At 51.0% G+C, this 19,588-nt stretch overlaps 1 long non-coding RNA gene across 3 annotated transcripts in view; it reads left to right on the forward strand.

Moving 5' to 3' along the window:
- The window catches only part of LOC144614723 (uncharacterized), a 37,721-nt gene that overhangs the window by 9,406 nt on the left and 8,727 nt on the right, over positions 1–19,588 (forward strand). The window contains exon 1 of one of the 3 annotated variants that reach the window (XR_013552759.2): positions 846–2,588. The exons of the other annotated variants lie outside the window; for them this stretch is intronic. This is a non-coding gene — a long non-coding RNA (uncharacterized LOC144614723). Of the gene's footprint in view, positions 1–845; positions 2,589–19,588 lie in introns of those variants that run through there. 3 annotated transcript variants of the gene reach the window in all.

Below are 19,588 nucleotides of genomic sequence, written 5' to 3' on the forward strand. Positions count from 1 at the left end.
CACAACCCCCCAATTATTTAGCAGGCAAAATCTACCTCAACTTCCTCTACAGCCCCTTTGATAAGGCTCCACTGACGCCCCCCCCCCCCCGCCCCTGGCGCTGTATTTCTGCTTTCGTGGTGCCCACCATGTTTAGCTGAGGGAATGCCTCCGCAGCTACTCTGGACTACCAAGAGTAAGGGTACTGCTGTGTTCAGCCATGCATCCCAAAGCCCCAGGCAGGGACCCACAGGAAGCCCTGAGCACATATCTAATTGATTGGTATAAGCAGTGTATTATACGTCAGAGAGCTAATTTTCACTCCTGGGTATCAGAATCATCAGAGCTTTGTGAACGTACAGGTAGCTGGGCTCCATACTAGACCCACTAAATCATCTTTCAAGGGTGGGTCTAAGGTTTGTGCATTTGGGGGGCAGAAGCCCCAAGGATGATTTTTTTTTAATGTTTATTTTTGAAAGAGACAGAATGAGCGGGGGAGGGGCAGAGAGAGAGGGAGACACAGAATCTGAAACAGGCTCCAGGCGCTGAGCTGTCAGCACAGAGCCCGACGCGGGGCTCGAACTCACAAACTGCGAGATCATGACCTGAGCCGAAGTCAGATGTCCCAACTGGCTGAGCCACCTAGGCGCCCCTCCACTGATGATTCTAAAGTGGTAATAATTGGGGCACCTGGGTGGCTCAGTCGGTTAAGCATCCAACTTTGGCTCAGATCATGATCTCACGGTTCATGGGTCCGAGTCCCATCTCGGGCTCTGTGCTGACAGCTCAGAGCCTGGAGCCTGCTTGGGATTCTGTGTCTCCCTCTCTCTCTGCCCCTCCTCTGCTCACACTCTATCTCTCAAAAGTAAATAAATTAAAAAAAAAATCATGAAGTGGGAACAATGGAGTTTGTAAAAAGATCAGAGCAGACCAGAACTGCCAGGGAAAGTTGGTAGAAGGGCCACGTACCAAACTTTGAAGTTCGGGGAAAGATAGATAAAATTCAAAACAAAACAAAACAAAAAAACAGAGCTGAAGTACAGACATAAACGTAAAGATGACAGTATGGAGACCAGTTTTTTGAAAAGAACAGGCCCTGATTATGGGGACTTTGAAAATCTGCACACACTTGGGCAGTCAGCAGAGCCCGACAGTCTTAGAGACGGGCACATTGCCAAATCACGTTGTCATGGCAAGTGTGTGCTCAGAAAGAGGGAAGCTTGCTTCTGAAAAAGAACGAGGAAGGCCTCATTGGTAAGAAACTATTTCCATGAAGGTCTTGCCTCAGAAATTTACGAATTGAATCATGGAGTTTTTACAACTAAAAATACATCTTGATCCTCTGTGCTGAAGTGGAATTCCGTAGAGTACGAGTCCCCCCCCTTGAAAAAAAGAAACGGTTCCGTAGTTAAATAAATTTGGGATCAAAACCACAAAAGAAACAGGCAGACTTAATTTTAATAATCTATTTTATTTAACGCGTTGTATCCCAAACATTGTCATTTCAATATATAGTCAACGTAAAAAATTACTGAGATGCTTTACTTTCTTTTTAAGTTTGTTTGTTGATTGATTGATTGAGGAAGAGAGTGCAAGTAGGAGAGGGGCAGAGAGAAGAGAGGGAGAGAGAGAGAGAGATCTCTCTTTCATAATCTTTTACAAAGATGCCTTCCAAAAGGCAGTTCTAGCCGTGCGCCTGCCTGATGGTTTAGGGACACCACGAGAGGGGTACAGCCCTGCCTTTGCCCCTGCTGTTCCCTTGGCCTGGAACACCCTTCCCCTTTTCTCTGGGTGTCCGAAAGCTACCTGATGATTTCTACTCTCTACCCACCCCCCACCCCCCCCAATTCCTCTTCCGTAGAGAACTGGTCAGAACACTAACAAATGTGGCCAAGGGACTGGTTAGTGCTTATAGTCCCAGGAGTGCCCCACGGGTCAGGACACCCTCTGTTCTTCTCCCAGAAGCTCAGGCCCCCAGCGCGTCTTCCTGTCCCTGCGTCTCCAGTCCATCCTCCCATTGCCACCAGATTCTTCCTGTCGCTTGGCCGTGACCCTGTTACTGTGGCTGCGACGTGTCCAGCTTTTGTTATGATGCCACCCCATCCTGTGCCACCTCACTGCGCTCTTCTCCGGAAGCTGATGCGGGGACACACGTTCTCAATCTAGTTCTTACACCCCCTCTCTTCTCACCCCATGCAGGGGTGGACCAGGATGGCCCTGCCTTGCAGAGCTCCATTGGATGTGCTCTGCGTGAGCGCTGTACGTTGTGGGTGAGGGCATGGGCGCTAATCCACGCAGGTTGGGGGCTGGGCCTTCCATCTCTGGGGGGGGGTGCTGGAGATCAGGGCCCCACCTCACGTACAACTCCTGGCGATCACGGGTAAACCCTCACCGTGGCTGCCACATGGTGAGACCGGATTATAGATTAGTTGCAGGCTCCCGGCCAGTCAGGAAGGGACTTTGCCCCTGGGTGGGGCTGGGGTGGTTTCCCTCTCTCTCGAGGAACTGACAAGGCTGGCCTCTAGCGGAAGATTAACAAGACAGGAGAGAAGGACCTAGCCAGGGGATCCTTGGCCTTGTGCGAGCTCCCCAGCTGCCACCTGCCCCAGGTGAGCTACATCCACTGGCCCACTGCTGGTGGTTTCTTTTTGGTGGAATCCGTTCTCCAAACATCTGTCGGGAAACTTCTCAATTTAGAGGGCCTCAGGGGCTGAAGGTTCCGGATGCCCTCCACCTCTGCAGAAGGAATACGGTTTTGGAAGAGAGTCCTCTGATATTCGTGCCCCTATCCTTCCTCAGTAATACAAATTGTAACTGGACACGTTTGGAGCCCAGCAAGAAGGACGTTGTCTGTGTTCTGCTGAGCTGTGGCCCTGTGATTACATTTTGACCAATAGAAGTAAAAGTGGTGTATGGGACTTCCAGGCGTTGCCCTTAAAAAACAGTTTTCCTAACCCCTTCTTCCTTTTCACCACTGACTGGAATGTAGATATGATGGCTGGAGCTCCAGCAGCCATCTTGGGCCACAAGTTATATACTGAAGATGATAGCAATAGTATGAAAGGAGGCTGGGTCCCCGCGATTATGAAGTGTCACATTAGCCCTGGGCACCCTATCTCCAGACCCCATTTATGTAAAAGCAAATTAAATTTCTGTCTGGTCTAGGCTGTTTGACTTGGGGGTTTTCTGGTATTTACAGCTGAGTCTAGGCATGACAAAGCACTCTGTCAGGAGGGGCAGTCCAGGGTACATCCTGTCAAGGCAGGTCTCTGGAGATTCTCTTGGGTCCACAGGGCGGGAAGCCAACTTGAAGTAGTTTAAGGAAACAGAGAAATTTGTTCTGATTCCAAGATAGCAGTGGGGCTGTGGCTCGGGGGCACCCAGCACCAGAGGCTCCAGCCTCGCAGGAATTTTTTTTTCCTCTCTGCCTCGATTCATTCTTGTCTCTTAGACTAGCTGTCTCCACAAAGGCCAGAACATGGCTGCTCAAAGCCCTCAGGTTGTCTGCTTACACTTTTGGCCGCTCGAACGGAGATGAACTCCCTGAGGCTCACCCGACTTCACCGTGATGAAGTTGAGACCTGAAGAAATGACCAAGGCAGACAGTTGTTATACTTTTTAGACAAAGAGGCAATGAATCTGTAAGGAATTGGCAGGATAAATAAAGCTTAACTTTGCGGGGGGTGGGGGGGGTGCCTGGGTGGCTCAGTTGGTTGAGTATCAGACTTTTTTTTTTAAATGTTTATTTTTTGACAGAAAGAAAGAGACAGAGTGTGAGTGGGGAAGGGGCAGAGAGAGAGGGAGACACCGAATCCGAAGCAGGATCTAGGCTCTGAGCTGTCCTCACAGAGCCCGACACGGGGCTCGAACCTACGAACTGTGAGATGATGACCTGCGCTGAAATTTGATGCTCAGCTCAACCGACTGAGCCACCCAGGCGCCCCGAGTATCCGACTCTTGATTTCAGCTCAGGTCACATGCCCAGGGTCGTGGGATCGAGCCCTGCCTCAGGCTCCGTGCTGCGCATAGAGCCTGCCTGGCGTTCTCTCTCTCCCTCTGCCCCCTCCCGCTCATTCTCTGCCTCTTTCTCTCGAATAAAATTAAAAAGAAATTTTTTTTTTTTTAAAAAAAGAAAGCTTAACTTTGGGAACTTCAGTTTAGTAAGGAATTCTAAATTCCTTAGAATTTAGGGGTGGTAAATTAATGAAAAGTGACAAGGGTTGTTTATACAGCCTTCTCGCCCCTGAATTTCTTATACCTGGTGATAAGGGTATCTCTTTACCCCCTGGTACAGGGAAGGGCACCTTTCACATGGGACATTTATTTCCTGCTTTCAGGGGAACAGAGGAGGGTCTGAGTGTCCTTCCTGCACGGGCCGTCTCCTAAGTAACTTTCATTTCAAATCAATATGCCGTAGTGGCACGTTTTGGGGCCACCTGCCCTGGGCCCCTACAGGGTCACCTGTCGCTCTCCGCACACCCCCATGCAGTCTGTCAAAGTTGCCATTAGCTCCACATTTTCTCCAGAACCTCCCGTTGTTTTCCCTGCTCCCCGCCCCATCCCCAGGCTACCACTGGTCAGCTTCGCGTCTCTGGAGGTTAGATTGCATTTTCCCGTCTCGTATGCGAATAGAATCACGCAACAGGTCCTCTTTGCTTTTGTCTGGCTTCCTTTGTGCGGCATGATTACCGGTGAGACCTCTCCATGTCGTTACCAACTGCTTGTTCCTTTCTCTCGCTGTGTGCTAATCCTTTGCAAGGATACCCTGCAGCTTGCATATCCGTCCCCCCACGGATGGCCATCTGGGCTGTTGCAGTTTCGAGAAATGAGGAGTGCCCTGGTCCGAGCACTCTCATCTGTGGTCCGGGTCACGGCCGGCCGTCAAGCCTCCCGTCTCTCCGCTCGCTCCTGCCCTCGTTCCCCCTCCTCTTTTCCCCACTCTTAGCCACAGGGATTCTGTGAAACCCCAAAGTCACGTCTTAGCCCTTTTTTGCTCTGTGGCAAGCAGGGCACCACCCGGGTCCTCGCCACTCCCAAGTGCCGTCCCCTCCGCGTTTACTTTCTGCCCTCACCTCCTCTCCTCACTGGCCTCCTCCGGGCATACCTCCCCTGCTCTTTGGTCCCCCACACCTACCCCGTGGCCCCTGCTTGGGCAGGGGCAAGCCCAGCTCCCGCCTGGCTGCTCGCTCTGTCCAGACGCCCCTCCCACAGACTCACTTCTTTTGGGTCATTGTGTGAGTGTCGCCTCCTGAGAGAGCCCCCCCCCCCCCCCCCCCAGCCCGACACTTCTCATCTCCCTTCGCTGAGGACCGCATCGTTTACTACCTTGCTGTGTTCCTTGGCTGCCTCCCACCCCCACCCCAGGTCACCACCCCGTAGGTGGGGGCTTTTATTTGTTCACCGGGACCCAGTGCAGTGCCCTGCACATAGTCGGTGCTTCACCTAGTAGCTGTCGGCTGCCCGGGTCCGTCTGGCATCCCAGTCCTTCCATGCTGCCCACAGCCCCGTCCAGATCTTCCTGGCCTACCCCAGTGGCAGTCCATCCGCCCTTCCCCTGGTGATCACTGCCTCGCCTGTCACCACCCCCTCCAGCGACCTCTCCTAAAAGTGCTCCTGAGCACCCGGTTGCTGGCGCTCCACGTCGTTTTGTTAATACTCCCATAAAGGGGTATATTTTTTTATATTTTTAATGTTTATTTTTGAGAGAGAGAACGTGTGAATGGGGGAGGGGCAGAGAGAGAGAGAGAGAGAGAGAGAATCCAAAGCAGGCTCCAGGCTCTGAGCTGTCAGCACAGAGCCCGACGCGGGGCTCGAACCCAGGAACCCAGGGATCATGACCTGAGCCAAAGTCGGACGCTCAACCGACTGAGCCACCCGGGCGCCCCCATATTTTTCACACTGTCAAGAGGCGGGTGGTGAAGCTGCCTTCCCAGGTAACCCAGGGTCTAGAAGGTACACAGACTTCCACGCCCTGGCTTCACCCCTCCACCTGCGCGCTCTCGCCGTCCCAGCTGTGGGCAGGTCGCTTCGCGTGAACGCGCTGGCTTCTTCCTCCAGGGAGCCGTGGTGATGCCTCCTTCCTCGCCACGTTGTAAGATGATTCAAGGCACATAAAGTCCCTGGCACGGGGAAGAAATTTAATAAAAGTCCATCCATTCCCTCTGTGCTGGGGGATGTGTCAGGCCTGGTGGTTGTGTTTGGGGGAGTTTATGGTCCAATCAGGGAGATAAGGTCAGTGCTGTCAGGGCCATAAGGGACGGGAGACAGTGTTCTGGGACTCCGGACGTGGGTGCCTCCTGCTTGGTGCGGAAAGGTGGGTCTCCGTCCGTTCGTTTGTTCGTTCGTTCATTCGTTCATTAATTAATTCATTCATTCTTTCATTCCCCATTCAACCATGAAGTGTCAGCTAAATTCCAACTGGCAGGTGTGGGCGGGGAGTGGAGTTGGGAGGGAGAGGCCTCCTAGGGGAGGAGCAGGGTGGGCTCAGGGCCAGCGTCAGAGCCATTTCGGGAGGGATAGTATCAGGTGGGTCTCCACGAGGAGGCCTGGCTCCCTCACTGCCACAGCGCAGAACCCCTTTTCCCGTTTTTCTCATTAAAATCCGTCAGTGGCCCATCTGTGCTACGGAATCAGAAGCAGGTCTGTCTGTCGCTGCGTGGGCTCTGCGACCTCCCACCACCCTCTGTCGTTCCCCTGTGCTTGGCGTGCCAAATCGCCCGCACTCCAGAGCCTGGAGCCTGCCTCGGATTCTGCGTCTCCCTCCCACCCTGCCCCTCCCCTGCTCACGCTCTGTCTCTCTCAAAAAAACGAAAAAACATTAAAAAACTAAAAAAAAAAACGTGCCCATCGTTAAGTGTAAAGCTTATACTTGAGAAAGCGAATTTTTGCAAACTGCACGCGCCCGTTTAACCCGGCCCCGCCTCAAAGTCAGAACATCGGCCCCACTCCCAGCCCCCTGGGTCCCCTCCCCGTCATTACCCCCCAAAGGCAACCACCGTCCGTCCAGGTTTCTGGGGCAGGTTTGCCTGCCTGCGATCACACTTTATATAGAGGCGGAGTCACCCGTCGGGCACCCCGCGTCTCACCCCTTCAGCCCAACAGCGTGTTGGCAATGCTCACGCCCACGGTTGCCTGAATCGCGTCGTCGAACCCCTTGACGAACGTCCTTGGTTTGGACAGAGGATTTGCGACCTCTGCTTCTCTGACCTTTGAGTGCTGCTGCTTTTTTTTTTTTTTTAAATGTTTATTTTTGAGAGAGTGCGAGAGAGAGAGAGAGCGCGAGCGAGAGTGAGCGGGGGGGAGGGGCAGGGAGAGAGGGAGACACAGAGTCTGAAGCAGGCTCCGGGCTGAGGGGGTGGGGGACAGTCTGTTCCAGGCCCGTGTCTGGGCTTCTGGTGACCTCAGGAGTTCCTGGTAAGTGCCGCTCCCCCTGTGTCTCCGCTTCATCTTCCCTCTTGGCGTGTCTGGGGCCTGTGCCTAAATTTCCCCTTTTTGGAAGGGCACGGTCATATCGGATCAGGCCTTGCCCTTACTGACCTCATGTGCACTTGATCATCCGCCAAGACTGTATTCCCAAAAAATAATGTCAGGTTTGCAGGTCCTGGGAGTTAGAACTTCATCTTTTTGGGGGGCCACATTTGAACTGCTAGTAACCCCTTTGCCTCAGTTTGGGCCAGCCCAACGGCAGGACTCCTCAGGGGATGGGCTCCGAGCGGCCAGGGGCCTCACTTCCTGTCCCTCGGCAGATCAACTTCCTCCCCACCAGGCCTGCCTTCCTCACCACCTCACAGGCCTGCACCCAGGAGCCCTCCCAGGCCAACTCCTGCCGCAGCTCCCTGTTTCCCTGCTTGTTTGGGGCAGGCGCAGGGACACGGAAGCTTCCAGAATCGGCTTGGCTCGCAGCGAAGGCTGGTGACGTCCTCTGAAGGGCTGTCGATCTCAAAGGTAAAAATCCTTTGTTACCAGCAAAAGATAGGCTTAGCCGGGACTAAAAGAGAATCGCAATCTCGGGCAAACGCGCTGTGGCAAAACCGTTCGGAAGCCCCAGGAGCAAAGGGAAGGCGCACTTTTTAAAAGAGGGCAGGAGTCCGTGGGGAAGGCTATTCTGAGCTAAAGTTCATCGCCATATACTGGGAGTTGGAAGTGTGGTGGCTTCTCACTGGCTGAGCTGTCGCTGGCGGGGTGGGGGAGAGGAGGAAAGACTTCCTCCCTCAGGCTGCAGTAGTATCCATGTACAAGGTCACGTCTGTGTAAGGTCAAGTCCGTCTTCCTGTTGGGTCTGCAATGGACTCCAGGTGGAAGCTCGCGAGAGCTCCCCTCTGCCCAACCCTCCCGACGACATTTTAGTGATTTTCCGATATTAATTTTCAGAAGGCCCGCCCGTTGTGACCATCACCCGAGGACAGGCCTGTGTCACGCTCTGCTTCTGTAGCAGGAGGCGAAGACTCATGCTGGATGGCCGGGGCTCAGATTCCCATCTTGCCACACCCGGGCTGTGTGATCTTGTGAGATTACTGACCCTCTCTGGGCTTCAGTTTCTTCACGTCTAATGGGGATAATACTAACTAATAATACCTTCTTCCTAAGGTTGATGGGAAGACTAAGAGCTCATCCGATAAAGCTCTCATAACTGTGCCTGGCACACAGTAAGCACTCCATAAATGCTCACTTTCATTATCCCAGGTTTAGGTTGAGCTGGTCTGCAGACAGTGCCTCCAGACTCCCAAAGGTGGTAGGCTTCTGGCTCCTGAATTTCTGCTTCCAAGTCTGACGTGACTTCTCCTAATGACCAACTTAGGCTCCGTGCGTCCCCTCTGGGGGTGTGTTTTGCATCTGTCCAAGTGTCGCAAAATTCCAATCACGTCGAGTTGACTGTGAAAGCGAATTTTTGTTTTAGAAAGAAAAGGTGCCTAAGCACCTAAATTGCCTCAAAAGTCCACAGTCTTGCCACCGCTGATAAATTAGAACAAGGAATACACAATAATCCTTTCCTTTGAAAGACTCTGCAAATTTTGAAGAAACAAATGTTTATTATAAATGCAGAATTAAATCCAAGTGCCCTTCACGTTTTTTAAATTTATCTTATTTTTTTATTTATTTTTTTTTTTTATTTTTTTTTTTTATAAATTTTTTATTTATTTTTGGGACAGAGAGAGACAGAGCATGAACGGGGGAGGGACAGAGAGAGAGGGAGACACAGAATCGGAAACAGGCTCCAGGCTCTGAGCCATCAGCCCAGAGCCCAATGCGGGGCTCGAACTCACGGACCGCGAGATCGTGACCTGGCTGAGGTCGGACGCTCAACTGACTGCGCCACCCAGGCGCCCCTATCTTATTTTTTTTAAGCTTATGTGTGTGTGTGTGTGTGTGTGTGAGAGAGAGAGAGAGAGAGAGAGAGAGAGCGAGCGAGCACTTGAGTGGGGCAGGGGCAGAGACAGAGAGGGAGGGAGGGAGGGAGAGAGAGAGAGAGAGACAGACAGACAGACAGACAGAGAGAGAGGGAGGGAGGGAGGGAGGAAGGATCCTAAGCAGGCTCCATGCTGTCAGCACAGAGCCTGACAGGGGACTTGATCCCATGAACTGTGAGATCAGGACCTGGGCTGAAATCCAGAGTTGGATGCTTAACCAAGACACCCAGGTGTCCCTTTTTTTTTTAAAAAACAAAATTACAATTTTTCCATTTTGAGTTTAACACCCAAAAGAAGTCACATAAGTAGGACTGGGAGTTCCCGTGTATACCCAGTGTGATGTTTTTACTCCCAGCACTTCTGACACCAAATGTGTGGGTGTCTTTCCTCACATCAACAACCAATTCTCTGATGGACAATCTAACGGACTGTCCTGCCATTCAGTTCTGGCACGAACCACCCAGAGTTAGCGTCAGACCCCACAGGTGAAGGGCTCAGCCCCACCAGACTGCCCTCACGTCGGATGCCAGTCCCAAGCGTTGGGTCCCCAGGTTACCCACGGGCTACGAAGTTGGAGGGTTTTCACCACCCTCCTCCCTTACAGCTTCAATAGTTTGCTAGAGCTGCCCACAAAACTCAGGGAAGCACCTAACTTGCATTTTCTGGGTGGTTATGAGGGATACGACTCAGGAACAGCCAGATGCGAGAGAGATGCAAAGGACAAGGGACGGGGGCGGGTGGTACACAGAGCTTGCCTGACCCCTGAGGGCACCGCCCGTCTAGCCCTCCGTGTGCTCTTCAGCCTGGAAGCTCTCTGAGCCCCTGTGTTCAGAGTTTTTACGTAGGTTTCACTATGTAGGTGCAATTGATTAAGCCGCTGGACGCTGATGAGTATCTCAGTCTCCAGCCCCTGTCTCCTCCTCAGGTGTCCGGGGAGGGGCGCGGCGGAGGCTGAAAGTCCCAACCCACTAACCACATCTTGGTCTCTTTGGCGACCAGTCCCCTCTCCCCCCACCCCCCGCCCCGGCATCCTGAAGCCATCTAGGGGCCCCCAGTCACATTATTGGCATACAGAAGACACTCTAAACTCTGGAGATCCCCAAAGGTTTTAGGACTGTGCACCAGGAACCCAGAACAAAGACCCGTATTTAGTTTTTATCGTATCACATCCAGCTTTGCCCAGTGATTATATTTTATATAACTATATTACTTTGTCGAAATCAGGAAGTGGATGTTGGGACAATACTCCTAATTCAGGACAAACCTTATCATGCTGTTTTTTTTTTTTTTTTTTTAAGTCTTTAAAATACTTAGAAAAACACAAAAATGAAAGAATGAAAAATCCCTTTCACGATGGGGTGAGTTTGAGGTAAGCTGTGCAGGGATAGGGGGTGGATTTTTGGTTACCCCATCTGGTAGGCTTTGGCTTTAGCCACATTCCCCAGCAGCTGTGGGCTGCTTGACTTTAGTCTGGGCCCCAGATGGATGACTGTCAAATTCTAGACCCCTGGGACCAGCCAATCTGTCCCACCCTCAGTCGCCTCTGAGAAACAGAAGTGCCTGCAATTGAAACATGACCAGTGTGTGTTTCGTGTCTCTGCCCCCTGGAGAAATGTATGAACCCCTGCCAGAGGGGCCCCTTCTGCCTCGCACACCCCCCACTGGGGGACCCAGCTGGGTAGGAGCGGTCAGGGCCTAGGCAGAGACTGGCTCTCATCAATCCCACCGCCTCAGCGTCAATGGTCTGTGGTTTGTTTCTCAGACACTGCTTGTTATCTCTGATTAAAGCCTCTGCCCAAATGACCCAAAGAAGTGCCCAGAACAGGAAGCTTTTTTTTTTTTTAGTTTTTATTTTTATTTATTATGAGAGAGATAGCAAGCAGGGAGGAACAGAGAGAGAGGGAGACAGAATCCCAAGCAGGCTGCGTAGAGCCCAACGGGGGACTCAGACCCACGAACAGGGAGATCATGACCTGAGCCTAAATCAAGAGTTGGACGCTTAACCGACTGAGCCACCCAGGAGCCCGGAAGCTTTTTTTTTTTTTTAATGTTTTATTTATTTATTTAAAAAAAATTTTTTTTTTAATGTTTATTTATTTTTGAGACAGAGACAGAGCATGAACGGGGGAGCGTCAGAGAGAGAGGGAGACACAGAATCCAAAACAGGCTCCAGGCTCTGAGCCATCAGCACAGAGCCCGACGCGGGGCTCGAACTCACAGACCATGAGATCATGACCTGAGGCGAAGTCGGACGCTTAACCGACTGAGCCACCCAGGCGCCCCATAATGTTTTATTTATTTTTGAGAGAGAGTGTGTGAGCTGGGGGAAGGGCAGAGAGAGAGGGGGACAGAGAATCCAAAGCGGGCTCTGTGCTGACAACAGAGAGCCCAATGCGGGGCTTGAACTCACGAACCGCGAGATCGTGACCTGAGCCGAAGTCGGATGCTCAACTGACTGAACCATCCAGGTGCCCTGAGCGGGAAGCTCTTATACCCTATTGACAAAACAACTTTGTTTTGTACAGAATTCTCAGCCCCAAATTCCCTGACTCTGGTGACGAGAAGGTCTTTCTTCCTGGTACAGGGAGTGAATCTTACATGTCGGAGTTTTACGAGCTGTTTCAGGGAAGAAGGGTGAGAGTGACCTTCTCTTTCTGCCATTTCTTAAAATTCCTTCGCTTTGAGATCTTTCATATGCCAAGGTGCCCCATTTTGGGGTGGCACATCCTGAACCCCGTCAATGGGGAGACAGCCTCGATTTCCAGCCCAGGTTCAGAGCTTCCTCTAAGGCACTTCTGGACTCAATCTTGTGCGCTCAGCCTAATTTCATAGCTTCCAAGAAAATGGGGCTTCACGGGCCGGGCCTTACGAACCCCCTTCCTTGCAGCCCTGCTTTTTTCCCTGTGCCGATCGCAACACGGTGTCCTTTCAACATCACCTGCTCTCTGCCCGTCCTCACATCTCCTAGAACCCTGTGTCTCTCCTTTGGAGGAGATCCCCCATGGGCGATCCGAGCCCGTCAGTAAGCCTCACATGTCAGTCTGCAGGAAGCATTCCCCACTTACATCAGATAAGCTTTATCACACCTCCAAATTTGGTCATGGGGACTGAAGGGGCTAGTCCATAGTAGGTGCATAGGAGAGTCTTTGGCTCACAAACTGTATGAGCCACATGTTTTGTTTTTCAGTATCATGAAGCATCCGGGGCCTTGCTGATCCTGGAGGGGTCTGTCTCCCGGGGTTAACCGATTGCTAGAGGTGGCGAAAGGCTCCCCTCTCCTGTGCAAACTAATCAACCCAGGGCTCAGGTCCCTGACCAGTTTCTTTATGAGGTGGGGTCTCCTGTTTTGGGTCATTCTCCCTGTGAACCGTCCCAGGGCCAGATACCTGGCAACTAGGGACAGACCCTGCCCCCCAAAGCCTGCTGAAATTACTCAAGGCAGCCAGTTGTAAACGGCAGTTTATACCCTACTTTGTCCATTTCCCCCTGCAAAAAGCACAGTGCGTATACTCTCTCTCTCCCCTTCCCTCCCCCGGGAAACCAACTTTAGTGTTCTCTCCGGTGGCCCTTCGTGGCGGGGTGTACTCCCTCATCATGGGAACTGTATGTCTTCAGTGGCAAGCTCCCGATCTGTTGGCCACGCCCTGCCTGAATGAAAATTAAATCTGTGTTTTAAAACGTCCCACGAGGGCTCACAGTCTCATCTGTCAGGGCACGGTCTACGGCTTGCTCACCGCTGACAAAGCCCTGGAGACAAAGCCGGCATTCATGCAAGCTCCCCTGGGGGCTTGCAGAGAGCAGCTGGATCCCCTTCCTTGTCCCGGGGCCCACATGCAGAGCTGCCTGAGCCCGGAGTCTCCCGGCAACCCCCCTCCCCCACCTCCAACCCGCTTCTGCCCTTACCCAGATGAACTTCAGGGCTGGCAGTCCCTTCAAACTGAGTGCCAAATGTGGTGTGTGCCTGCATTTTCGTCTTGGAGAGAGGCCTGAAGGTTTCTGTCCCGGCTCTCCAGGGAATCTTTGACTCTTCCCCAAAGATGAGCAATCTCATCCCTAACTTGCGTCATCTATATGGTGTGATTGCACCGATAACTGCCTTAGGGGAGGAGGATGGGGTGGTGACTGGGAGGGACACAGGCAGCCTCTGTCGCTGGCAGGGTTCTAGCTCGTACTCCTGTGGGTGTTTGCTAGAATTTGAGCTGCATATTTGGGTCTTGCATACTTTTCTCTAAAAATTTTTTTTTACTGTTTATTTTTGCGAGGAGGGGAGGGGCAGAGAGAGAGGGAGACACAGAGTCCGAAGCAGGCTCCAGGCTCCGAGCTGTCAGCACAGAGCCCGACGCGGGGCTCGAGCCCACGAACCGTGAGATCATGACCTCAGCCGAAGTCAGATACTTAACCAACTGAGCCACCCAGGCGCCCCTTTTTCTCTAAACACGTTAGGAAAATTTGGGAGTGTGGTAAAGCAAATGTGGCACAATGTTATCATTTGGGAATTTACAAAGTAAAGGGATATAGATGTTAGTTTTGCTATTCTCGTCAGTAGGTTTGAGATTTTTCGTAATTTAAAGTTGGGTAGAATTACAAAGAAACCACACACACACACACACACACACACACACGCACGTGCGCATATTAATACTAAACTAAAAAGCTTTCCCAAAGAAGTAGGCGGGAGTCAGACTACCTTCTACACCCTTGCATGTTGTCCGTCTGTCGTGTTTCTGTGTCTCAGGCTTGTTCCCAAACCTGTCATCCTCCTCTCTTGGGAAATCATGAAATCTGCCTCCCTACAACCCTCGCCTCCTATAACACCCACCCCCTCAAAGTCTTCCCAGCCCTTCCCCGGGGCTGGAGCTTCCACGTACTCTAAGGAAGAAAACACCAATCGTAGACTCAGCTCAATCCAAGTCCCAGCTCTGCCGCTTTCCAGGTTGGGTAGGTTACCTATCGCTGTGTAACAAGTTGTCCCCAAGTGCAGTGGCTTAAACAACAGAGCATCATCTCACCCGCCCAGAGGACCCTGAGCCAGAGCAGCCCCACTGGGCTCTTCCTGAATTCCTCACCCGTAGAGATTGGGAGAGACAATAACAAAGCTGCTCCGAGTGGCTCAGTGTTGGGGTCATTCGTTACGCACTGGTAGTGACCGGGACACCAACCCAGGACACTTTAAAGCCAAAAGAACGTCCTAGGACACAGTGTGTACTTTGAGAGGGCTCAGAAGAGAAAGCAAGCCAAGTCAGAGCCTCGTGAAAGCCCCGAGTACCTTACCTCTGTCTCTCTCCGCTCACCTTTCTCCTCCTAATCAGCTTTCCCTGTGTCTCAGTGCCCAGCATGGGGAACCGTTCACCTTTCTCCTCCTAATCAGCTTCCCCTGTGTCTCAGTGCCCAGCATGGGGAAAGGGGGCTGCCCCCAGTGCCCGTTTTCATAGCCTTTCTTCAGGAGGCTGAGCTACAGTCTGTTGGTTTCAATCCCAAATTCCCACAGAAAGAGACTCTGGTGTCCACACTAGGGGTTCTGAGGTTGCACAGGCAGTCCCCACCCTTGGCCTCAAGAGACTCTGACATCGGGCCCCTCCTCTGCCTGCCAGATTGGGCACCCAGGCCAGGGCTGGAGTTGGGGTGCTGGGTGTGTTTGGGGCTCCCAGAAGCAGCTCCAGTGACCAAGCTTTGGATGCACGTGGCTGAGTTGGTCGCATAAGCCCAGGAGGCACCCTTGGTTGGGGGGTGGAGTGAGAGGGAGGGAGGAAACCTGGGGGGTGCTCATGAGCAGGGCACTTCTGTGGGTGGGGGCTGGGAGGTCCTGCCGGGGAAAGCATTGCCTCTGAGCTCCTGTCCTCAGGGACAAGGGGGCTGTTGTGGCCCAAATCATGCCCCGCCCATTTCCTCTGTTGAAGCCCTAAACCTCAATGTGACTGTATTTGGAGATGGGGCCTCTTTAAAGGCTCTTGTGGGGGCTCCTGGGTGGCTCAGTCGGTTAAGCGTCCGACTTCGGCTCAGGTCATGATCTCGCGGTCTGTGGGTTCGAGCCCCGCGTCAGGCTCTGTGCTGACAGCTCAGAGCCTGGAGCCTGTTTCAGATTCTGTGTCTCCCTCTTTCTCTGACCCTCCCCTGTTCATGCTCTCTGTCTGTCTCAAAAATAAATGAATGTTAAAAAAAAATAAAAAAAAATAAGGGCTCTTGTGTCCCACGTTGTAATTAATTAATAATTCGTGGGGAGCTATTCTGAGACTATGTAAATATCCTCTTCGTTATCACACTTTATTAATTCATGTAAATCAGTATTTATATATCAGTATGGATTTGTGGCTTCCACTTTATTTAGTGCTTCATAGTCTCTTACTATCTGTTGAGGGTTGAATTGTGTCCCGTCCCCTGCCCCCAATTCGTATGTGGACGTCCTAACTCTCTAGTGCCTCAGAAGGCGACTTTGTTAGGCAATAGGGTCATTGCAGATATAATTCGCTAAGATGAGGTCATATTGGAGCAGGGTACGTCCCTAACCCAGTATGACTGGTATCCTTATAAAAAGGGGGAAATTTGGACACGGACACGCACACAGGGAGAACGCCATGAAAAGATAAAGGCAGGGGTGCCTGGTGGCTTAGTCGGTTAAGGGTCTGACTTCAGCTCAGGTCATGATCTTGCGGTTGATGAGTTCGAGCCCCGCTTCGGGCCCTGTGCTGGTAGCTTGGAGCCTGAATTCTGCTTCGGATTCTTTGTCTCCCATTCTCTCTCTGCCCCTCCCCCATTTGTGTGTGCGTGCGCGCGCTCTCTCTCTCTCTCTCTTTCTTTCAAAAATGAATAAACATTAAAAGGCTCGTGAGGGATGTTGTCACATACACGTATAGCCAGGTGGCCTGGAGGGCTTTTTTTTTTTCTTAGGGAGGGGACCCTACCAAATTCCCCCCTTTGATACTCGGGCCCCACTCTTTAGGGTCAAACAGCCTCATCTTGGTTTAGAAGTTTATATAGGCTGTCCTTCCACGTATCTGGTATAGTCCACCTGGGGGCCGCCATTTAATAGTTGCGTTGACTTTGTCCCAGGCCTCTTGGAGAGGAGAGAAGTTAGACAAAGGGTGGGGGTCTGGCTCAAGGTGATCTGGGGTCCCCCACCATTGGGTTTTTCAGGCCGTTGAGTTATAAAATCTTTGGCCTGGGCATGTTAAGTTTTTAACAGAGATGACGATGAACTTTTTCCCCACGGGGCAAGACAGTTTCTCCCAATAATTGAGCTTTTGAGAAGCCAAATCCTGGCAGTAGGACTGGGGTATTTTGTTTTCGTATAAGGTTTGTGGGGATCTAATTTTTTTTAGTCTCTTATGGCCATTGTTTCCCCTTGTTGGTACCAAATGAAGTATCTATCCTATCCACAAAAGGAAGGTGAGCGTTAACAGAGACCCCTCAGCACATTTCTAGGCGGCCAGGGTGGCCTCAGCCAATCCTGTGGCAAAGAGTAGAGCGAGAATCATAGTAATAGTGAGAAACAAGGCGTGACACTGCCTCACAGTAAGGAAACACATAGAAACTCGGGGCGCCTGGGTGGCTCAGTCGGTGAAGCATCCGACCTCGGCTCAGGTCACGATCTCGTGGTTGGTGAGTTCGAGCCCCGCGTCAGGCTCTGTGCTGACAGCTCAGGGCCTGGAGCCTGCTTCCGATTCTGTGTCTCCCCCTCTCTGCCCCTCCCCTGCTCATGCTCTGTCTCTCTCTGTCTCTCAATAATGAATAAACATTGTAAACATTTTTTTAGAAAAGAAAGAAAATAAGGGCAGTCTTTTGTTTCACCAGACCGCCGATTCCTCAGGCTTCTGCCGTGCGTAGAAGTGTTTAAAGCAGTGACTAAAGCAGGGCTGCAGTCTCCCGGAGCCCCTGGGGTTGCAGATTGCTTCTTCCGTGTGGTCAGCTTGCACAGCGCTGATGAATCAGGGATGCGCTCCCAGTTTCGAGATGCCGGCTTCAGTCTGCTGTGGTGAATCCAGGGACCTACTCTGGCTACCTTGACTGCAGTAGGGGTGGACAAGATGACAGCGAACAGTCCCCTCCAGAGGGGTTTTAGAGGTTGGACAGTCCACTCCTTTATCCATATGGCATCTCCTGGTTTAAAGGGGTGAGCATCTGTGGTCAGACTCACAGATAATCGCTCCCTGACCCAATGGTATAAGGTGGTTAGGGTAGAGCCAGTGGTCCATATCTGTTGTCTTCGGGTTAGATTGTCTATCTCATTTAGATGCCCCCTTATGCCCTTGATAATGGGAGGAGGGCACCCATACAGGATTTCAAAAGGGGAGAACCCCAGATGTTTCTTCAGCCTCCCACCTGCAGCTGCGGTCAGCCTCCCTGAACGTCCCTGATCTTTCCCTGCCTAATGTTACCCCTTTCCCTACTCATTCTTCCCCTGGAATAGGGCCTAAAACTGCTGTTAGGGAACAGGGACGGTGACCGTTCTGGCTTCTTCAAGCTGGTAAGGGACGGGGTAGGGGTACAACAGTTAGAGTCTACTCAAGGGTTGGTTGAAGGGCCAGAGTATGGTTTTACAGGAAGACTGGCAGGCATGAGGCGGCGTAAACATTAGCAGACACAAAGAGAAAAACACAAAGATTATACTGACCAACAAGATGGCATCCTAAAATGGCGTCTACAGTTTCCAAACCTGTGGAATAAGCTAGGAGAGACCCTGACCTTGTAAACAATGTATGTCAGGGAATCTCTCATAACCCAGGTGATGGAGAAGCCCGAGCAGTAAGAAATCAATGGTGGCTCTATTTCCAAGAGTTTGGCCCTAACTTAGTTAAAAAAAAATTTTTGTTTGGGGCGCCTGGGTGGCTCAGTCGGTTGGGCGTCCGACTTCAGCTCAGGTCACGATCTCGCGGTTCGCAAGTTCGAGCCCCGCATCGGGCTCTGGGCTGACGGCTTGGAACCTGGAGCCTGCTTCCGATTCTGTGTCTCCCTCTCTCTCTGCCCCTCCCCCGTTCATGCTGTGTTTCTCTCTGTCTCAAAAATAAATAAACGTTAAAAAAAAAATTTTTTAAAAATTTTGTTTAAGCATCTAATGCTTGTGAGGTGTTAGAGTTTTGCTGAGTATAAGCAGACAGTTTGCTTTCTTTTGATTTGTAAAACTTTTCCAAGAGCCAGGATTTCTAGAGAAAGAGGCAAGGGAGCTATTTACCATTATTAATTTGTAAATTTTTAGGTAGGCCAAACCTGGGTATTATTTTATAAAGCAGCATTTTTATTACCTTTTGTGCCTTTTTTTGTCTTGTAGGGGAAGGCCTTTACCCAACTAGTAAAAGTATTAACCCATACCAACAAATGTTGGAATTTCTTTGACCTTGGCATAGGAGTGAAACCTAATTGTCAAGTCTTTTCTGGATAGCCTCCAGTTCGCTGATTGCCTGGGAGAGCAAGTTTGTGGTTGAAAGGATTGTTTCTAAGACATGCTTCGCAGGCTGATACCATTTGCACAACTGTCCTTGACAATTTTTTTGTTTCCCAGTAAGCATCCTTTGGGCCATTTGGGGTTTTCATTTTGGTTGTCCCCTCTGAGGACGCTCATTTTAGTCTTCTGCATTCACAGCCATAGAAATGGCACTTGGTGCCAGGACCTCAGGAAGTCTGGTCTGACAAGGTACGTAAGGCCACAACTAAGGCCTCAGATTTTTTTTTTTTAAAGCCTCCTTTTCTGTTTTGTTTGTAATCTACCCAACTGGCAGCTGGTAAGAGCAGGTCCCTTCGAGGCCAACAGCCAATTTTTGCATTTTCTCTGATTATCTAGGGCTGATTGAGTGACAGATTTGTCCTTTAAAATCATCTCAGCCTTAGGGGTGTGGGGGGCGGGGGGAATAGCCATATATTTAACGAGAACCTTCCTCAACCTCTCCAGGAATGCCATTGGGCTCTCATTTTGTGTTTGTAAAATAGTGGCTAATTTAGCATAATTGAAGGGCTAAATCTTAGATTTCCTTAATTTTTTTTTTTTTTTTTTTTTTAATATCTGTCTCATTAAGGGTCTGACTTAACAAAAGCATATCTTTCTAGGTCAACTCAAAAACATACGTAATGTTCTGAAAAGCCTTTATATACTTATCGGATCAGAAAATTTACCTCGATCTCCTTTCATCTGTCTTAAACCTTGTACTGTAAAGGTTTTTTCTTCTGGCATTCTAGCTTCTTGTAAGGGAAACATGCCTGTTACATTACAGAAA

This window comes from Panthera onca, chromosome E2 (genome assembly GCF_046562875.1).
Source record: "Panthera onca isolate mPanOnc1 chromosome E2, mPanOnc1 haplotype 2, whole genome shotgun sequence".
NCBI classification, from domain to species: Eukaryota; Metazoa; Chordata; class Mammalia; order Carnivora; family Felidae; genus Panthera; species Panthera onca.